Source organism: Oryx dammah, unplaced genomic scaffold (assembly GCF_014754425.2).
Source record: "Oryx dammah isolate SB20612 unplaced genomic scaffold, SCBI_Odam_1.1 HiC_scaffold_19, whole genome shotgun sequence".
Lineage (NCBI taxonomy): Eukaryota > Metazoa > Chordata > Mammalia > Artiodactyla > Bovidae > Oryx > Oryx dammah.
This window is the reverse complement of record NW_024070203.1, coordinates 26,377,057-26,384,581: the sequence shown is the minus strand read 5'-3', so window position 1 is coordinate 26,384,581 and position 7,525 is coordinate 26,377,057. Positions and strand designations below refer to the sequence as shown.

The following is a 7,525-nucleotide window of genomic DNA, read 5'->3' as shown; positions in this document are numbered from 1 at the left end:
TCCCAGCAGATGTTCCTTTCCTTCGGCTTGTTTGTTTACCTATGGAAATGAGTATCTTAAACCTCTTCCCCTGCTAAGCTTAATAAAAAGGAATCCTTTCCACACTCATCTTCTTCATGATGCCCCTTGTGGTCCTTTATCAAACCATTAAGGACATATGCTGTGCAGTTAATTATTTTTTTTCCTCCTACTGCAGTGCATTAATCCAAGGGAAGGCCATCTTCAGCTCACAACGTCATACGGGGGAAGGAATCTGAACACCATATTCTCTCCCAAAGAAAACAGTCTAGTTGGATGAAACCACACTGAAAACCAGGACTCTAAAGAGACAGTGACTCTCTCATTAACCCTGGTATAGTGCAAGCTATTCATTGAGGTTGTTAATGGAGCTTAGTTAAAGTGTTGTCCACCAATGAACTAGGATGTGATGGAGAAAGCAAACCATAAATTGAGCCAGTATAGTTTGATGATGAGCCAAAAAAGTCACCTGACTTGGGGAAAATTAGGAGCTGTGAAGAGTAAGTAGACAGGATTCAACACACTCTCTTTAAGGGTCATGAACATAAGGAAAGACAATAAATATCTTGGAGACATTCATGGTCTCCAAATTTATTGAGACCATTTACTGAAAGTCAGTGAAAGAGTCCCTGCTGCTGCTGCTGCTGCTGCTGCTAAGTCACTTCAGTTGTGTCCGACTCTGTGTGACCCCATAGATGACAGCCTACCAGGCTCCGCCATCCCTGGGATTCTCCAGGCAAGAACACTGGAGTGGGTTGCCATTTCCTTCTCCAATGCATGAAAGTGAAAAGTGAAAGTGAGGTCACTCAGTTGTGTCCGACTCTTCGCGACCCCATGGATTGTAGCCTACCAGGCTTTTCCGTCCATGTTTTCCAGGCAAGAGTACTGGAGTGGGATGCCATCACCTTCTCCGGAAAGAGTCCCTAGGGAACTCTTAAGAGAGACTTTTGCTTTCTGTTTATGCAAGGAGATGGTCAAGATTATTTGGGCTCAATAAAAAGATATAACAAAGTCATCTTTGAAACACAGATGAGGGAGGAAGAAAAATGAGATTTTAATTAAAGTTAAGTGTGATACAGCTTAGCAGCATGAGGGGCCCTAGGGTGTATTCTAAACTTATTTGCATGTGTCATAATATCAAAACAGGAATACATACATATTTCCTTTAGGAATATATATTGCTTTAGGGTGAAATAAGCATTTGACTCATGAATCCCCTTTTGTATAGCATTTAATTTCACTAACTCTCTAGAACCTGGACTTTTAATCATGATCAGATTTTCTTAGTAGCATATGGCTTATATTTTATAGATCAGTGTCCTATTACAAGAGAAATATTGTGTTGTTAAAAAGAAGCTATTCTCTCTCCTTGTGGGAAGAAACTTTTCTGTCTGTCTAGATGTTTGTAGAATGTTTTTCTTTAAACTTGAAATTCATGTTTCTGCCAGGATGTGTCTATACATATGACTCTCTGATTTTGCTTAGCATACACTGAACTCTTTCCATTTGCATCCTCAGGTCATTGGCTCAGAGATGGTCTCTTCTCTGAAATATGCCATCGTTGATTCAGCTGCGTTTTTCAGTTTCCTTTTCAGGTATAGCAATGATCCAGGCCCTGGCAGGTGATTCTCTCCTTCCTAGTCTTGTGTGATCATCTTGCCCTCTCTATTTTCATGTCTTTGTTTTCTCACGTTTTCTTCCCCCATTTTAATTTGACTTTCCACATTCTCTTTTCTGCCACCATCTGCCTTCAATATGGTCTGTAATTCTGCTACTATAATTTTGGTATTTTTGCTTTTTTTTTTTAATAGCTTACCTAACTTCATTTTCATCCCATTCTGCTATTCTTTTATTTCAGCCTACTTTTCCTGTATGACTTTTTTTCTTTTTTCTTTTTCTCAGTGTATTTTATTGAATATTTAGTTTTCAGATTTTCTTTTCAATTACAATATGTCATTTTGAAAAGCATATTTTTGTGCTTCTTATAGTTTCTTTTCTCTTTCTGCAGTTTGTATATGCACAATATTTTCTTAATTCACTCGAATCAGCTTTCGAGGAAGTAGGGTGTCTCTAGACTTGGTGTTTGCCGATAATGTGAGAATTTCTCTTAACTCTGCTACTTATTTGTCTAAGGCTGGACTCCTGTTTGCAGTCTACAGTGTAGTGATGGGCAAGGCTCCCAACCCATTTCCTAGTTTCTATAAGATATCCAGGTAAAAGGAGTCTATTTTATTGAGCTGGAAACCTTTCTATCTCTATAGCATACATGACATGTTCTATTTAATCTCCAAAAATGCAATGCTTCTACATATATCTTTTTTTTGTATTTGCTTTCACTGCTTACCATTGAGGATCATGGTTCACAAGTTCTCTCCCTCAAATCCTGACATTTTCTGCCTTATTGTATTCTTCACTGGTAGAAGACATAGATGGAGGAGAAGAAATGATTATTTGAAGGAAAAAAATCAGTACCTGTGAATTAATTGCCTAGTTTTAATTTGATGGAGATCCAAGTGTCTTCATGAAGAGGACAGTCTGAGATGCAAGAATTTTCTTCCAGTTTCTTTGAAACAATACTTTGAACATGAATAAAACTATTTGCTAAAGAATAGGTATAAGGGTTGGTTGTTTTTTTTTTTTCAATTTTTTGCAATATATTCCACTGGGTGGAAAATTATTAAGAATCCTTATAAAACCCAAGTTTTAATTTCAGTAGAGGTAAGCCTGTGCTTTACTCACTGCCTTTGTGGGCAGCAGGAGGATGGACAAAGCTGAATGAGGAGCTGCTCAAATGCCAGATGCCATTGAGAACTGGAAGGCGCCCAGCAATTGGCATCTGTTCCGTGCCTGGAATGTGGTAGATGACTCACATACAAATGAACCTTTGGAATAAAGTTCATTTGTAATGCTGGGACTCAGTGTACTATAAATCACCCAATTTCCTTCACATCAGTTTGCCCTTTGGTTCTAAACTAAAAGTTTCAGAAGAACTAGTTGTTAAAAAAAAAAAGAGCTAACACTTGAGGTGAAATCATTTTTATCATCACATATATGAAGATAAGAAAAAAAGAAAACATTCTACCCCACAGTTATAATCCTCACAACCATCTATGACCCGTGACTATGAGCCCACTTTGTATGAGCACAGATGAAGGAGGAGTAACATGTACTCAGGACACAGCTGTAAAGTGACAACCAGGAGCTTTAGTTCAGACCCAAGTCTGGGTGAATTCAGAGGCTCAGTTTTCTACTCCTGTGTATATCACCTACCCACAAATTCAAGAAGTGCTGAAGGGGTTTCTCTCAAATCAGGTTCTGGTGACCGCAGCCATACAGTACAGAGAAGTCCCACCTCGGGGTCTGTAATGTCTTATGAAAACACTTATTTTTGCTTTGTAGTCTCTTCTTCCTTTGCAACCTGGCATACGTCCTTAAGGAAAAGGAGGTTGGAGGCCAAACAATGAAACCTCTCTACTGTCCTTCATCCTTCCTCTTATGACCAGGGTGTGGTCCTCTTAGCACCATGTGTGTGCTAATGCCATCAGACATCTAAAAAGAAAGACTATTCTATATACATAAGAATAAATTCACCTAAATTTTATGAATATTGTGGATTTTCTTGCAGTAGATACAATGTTTTCTTCACTGACTCTTCCATTCCATTCCAGGATTTTAACGGGGGGGCATTGGCATTGTCTATGTGGGATGGATAAAGTGCAGGTATAGCCAGGACTGAGAATACAATCTTTTGTTAGGGAGAAGAGCAAATGTAACTGGCTCATAACTCTAAAAGAAAGCAAAGTAAGTGGCTCTTAGAAGGCAATGATGAGAATTCTCCTTCCGCACCTCGCCCCTGCATCAAAAGTGATCTTCTCTCTTTCAAAAGGATTAGAGGTAAATCTCATATTATATATTGTACATTGACCTCAAAGTGTTTGCCACTAGATATCATAGAGGCTATTTCCTAAAATTTAGAAAGAGATGTGTTGTTTCCATGAGGATCTTTCATAATCAGTCCAGTATCAATCTTACCACCAATGGATTTTAAAGATCATCTATCATTGTGGTATGTGAATGAATAAACATGGCATACTTCTTGTAAAATTAATATAAAAAATAATAACATTCATCTTCTTTCCCCCCTTTCTTCTCTCCTCTTCCCATCTGACTGTGCTTCTATATATATTATTTTTTTTTCTTTTTTACTGGGCTTGGAAACTTCTATAAAAACTATTTCCCCTGTATTCTCTAAGCTCATTTTAGATCAAGGACAAATTAAAATTAAAACAAGTTCTGAGGAAGAATCACTAATTCCTACTGAACAATAGACAGGAACCTTTCAGGAACAAGAGAGATCTTCTTATGTGTCTTTAAATAACTAGTGTGCCATCCTTCCTCTTTGAATTCTGTCCTAGAGAAAATGCTTCCAGGAATTATACCTTTACTAGCTGTCTATATAGCATCAAGGAGATAGGTAAAGTCAACAAAAAACAAATCAAATAACAAGAACAAAAATCAATTGTCTAGATACTGGTTCCCTATATACCAAGTAAGTGGATGTCTGATTTTTTTATTTTTTAATGTAGGTGTTAGACTCCCATGTCTGATTTATTGTTTCATACCCCAAAGCACCTAGCACTCTGTCTTGCACCTGGCATATATGGCTGATAAATATTTATTGAATGAATAAATGCATGAAAAAGATAAAGCATGGATGGGGGTAAGTGATGACATTATAGCAAAAGGAATTCAAGATATAAAGCCTTGAGACTCTTTTTCATTGACAGTGATAGGATTTAAAGAAAATGACATTTCTCTTTTGTTTTTGTGTACAATTTTATGAATTCTCTAATATAATATTCTCAATCACTGCATCACAGACAAAGGTGGCAGAGGAAGGACAGTCCTTTAGCTCAGGTGATATTCAAGCTAGAATTGCTAGGGTTAAAACCTATAGTCTTTGTGAGCTTCATCCATATATTCGAATCTATAGCTGGTTAATATAAAACAAGGAGTAAAAGAGAGAGCACACCCAGTGATTTTCTGTGTAGTGAATGGCAGGACAAAGATCAAGAGGGTAAAAAGAACAAAGAAGCAAATTTTAGCCAAATATGAGAAATGATAGTCCAAACAACATGAGTTCCCACCCAGTAATGAAAGAATAATTTCACATAGAACCATGTTCCTCCAACACTGGGGATATCCTTATGTATAAAGTGTAGAGTATTATATATTACATTATATATATTATATATTGTTTTTCTGCAATAAAGGCACATTTGATAAGATGGCCAAGTCACTGTTCTTGAAGGGAGAAAAGTACCGAAAATATATGAAAAATACTGTGGAGGAAGTAGAGGGAGAAAGTTTAATGCCTGCCATTTTTTAATACTCAGAACACCTTGGAATTGGCCCTACTACCCTATGCAGAAGAGAAACTCTTAGACTTTCAAGGATAATCACACATTTCAAGCAAATCAGGACAAAACAAATGAAAATCAACAATATAGCCCTTCTTTTCCTTTTTCATCCAGGGCATAGCTTTTTCAAAGACTGTTTTCTTCTCACCATACAAATACTATCCATTTGCAAACAGAGGAAACAGCACTGAACTGTGATACCCTACTCCCCACTGCACTAGCCAATCTTTTTTACATCAGGACATATATTCTTCTAGTACTGCTTTCTATTATAATATATATGCATTTTTATAGAAATAGATGTTAATAAACTTTTTAACTTAAAATGCTTTTGAGAATGAAGAGGGTACAGGTTCTTTGAGTGGGCAAGCTTTGGATACTCCATGGAGCAGAAAACTACTTAGAACAGATACTACACTTGATCTTAGCCAAAAGGCTGAGAAGTAAAGTAGAAAACTCCTTAGAACAGAGATCTTTCAGGCTATGAAGTAATGTCTCCATTTCCCCCTACCTTTAGTGATCCTTGTTTAATTGTGTGTGTGTTTAATTTCAGTGTCAAGCATTCCGGTTTCATCAGGGTCATTAAAATATATAATTCACATGAGCGTTGATAAAATGATGTGCATTATTAAAAGGGCTTTGCAGTTCACGCAACAGAAGAACCATTCTTTTCTGCCCTGGTACTAATGAGATGGGGCTGGTGGAGGTGTCTTGATCAGATCACCTGTTAGAACGATGACTCCATCTGCAGTGTCCTGTGGAGATCCACAGAGAAAAGCCTCTGTGGTAACCAGTTAAGAGTTTATTGCAACAATTGCTTTTACCTCCTTTAGAAACCCCTCTTGCTAGAGAACACATCCCTGAGGAACTGTAATGGGAACTTTCATGACATGGGACTTCCCAGGATGATCATTATTATTACCATCATCCTCATTTTAGTGATTGTAAAATCTTGAACAAAACTAGTAGCTTCACCAAGATCTTCACCAAAACTAGTAGCTTTATGTACATTCTATCATAAGAATTCCCCGTGGTTGCTTTTAACACTATATTCTTTGGTACCAACATTCTGGACAATTGCTTCAGCCATGAGAGGGGAGTCTGAGTATGGCAGGCTCAATTCCTGCTCCCCAACCCGCAAATTTAAAGTTCCACATTTATTTCATGTTATCACAAGGTAAGAAGTTTCTCTAGTCTCACCTACCTGTTTTCCAAAACCACCCCACTTCTTTGGTTAGCCAGTGTGTATGTGCTCAGTTGCTCGGTCATGACAGCAACTGTCATGACTTTAGCCTCATGGACATTAGCCTGCCATGCTCCTCTGCCCATGCAGTTTTCCAGGCAAGAATGCTGGAGTGGGTTGCCTACTCCATTACTACTCCATACTACTCCATTCCCTGGATTTGCTACTCCAGGTGATCTTCCTGACCCAAGGATCTAACCCACATCTCTTGCATCTCCTGCTTTGGTAGGCAGATTCTTTACCACTAGCGCTACCTGAGAAGCCCCACATACAGTAAATTAGAAAAAAGGAAGGAGGCCTTTTGTACTACAATTCAAACTATAGAAGAGAAATGAAAACTCTTTTAGCTTAATAATATTAATATCAAATATCATGGGGAGGAAATCCTGTAAGTGTTCTTTTGCCTTATGGATGTTTGACTCTGCAAAGGAATTCTCTTCACTTTTCTTCTCTGCCTCCATATAACTCAAACCCTTTCAGCTACAGTCAAGTGGGGAAAAAACCTAATGAAATGGAAAGACTTGTGAGACCAGAAGAATAAGTAATGTGGCAGAGCACCTAGGAGTAGGGGAAGATGGAGAAAGGAATTTGGGAGTCAGGGGCATAGCTGAGGAGGAAGGAGTTGAAGTGGGGAGGGACTCAGAGAAGATTCAATTTGGGTCATGCCAGTTATAGCTAAAGGCTCTTGATGCTCTCAGAAGCTGGCAGTTTTGGTATTACTAGAACAGAATAGAGAATCATTTCCAATTCTTCACTAATTCCTAGGCTCTGTGGGTTATGATATTCAAAATAAGCCTGAAAAAAGGGCAAGACCACATGGGTGCTAGATTCAGACTCTCAGAGA

At 38.1% G+C, this 7,525-nt stretch overlaps 1 non-coding gene across 1 annotated transcript; it reads right to left on the bottom strand.

Annotated features, from left to right (window-relative positions):
• Nucleotides 1-5,693: 5,693 nt before the first annotated feature.
• Nucleotides 5,694-5,886, bottom strand: LOC120879136. The gene has a single exon (XR_005724708.1). It is a non-coding gene; the product is annotated as a U2 spliceosomal RNA (small nuclear RNA).
• Between the last annotated feature and the right edge of the window lie 1,639 nt (nucleotides 5,887-7,525).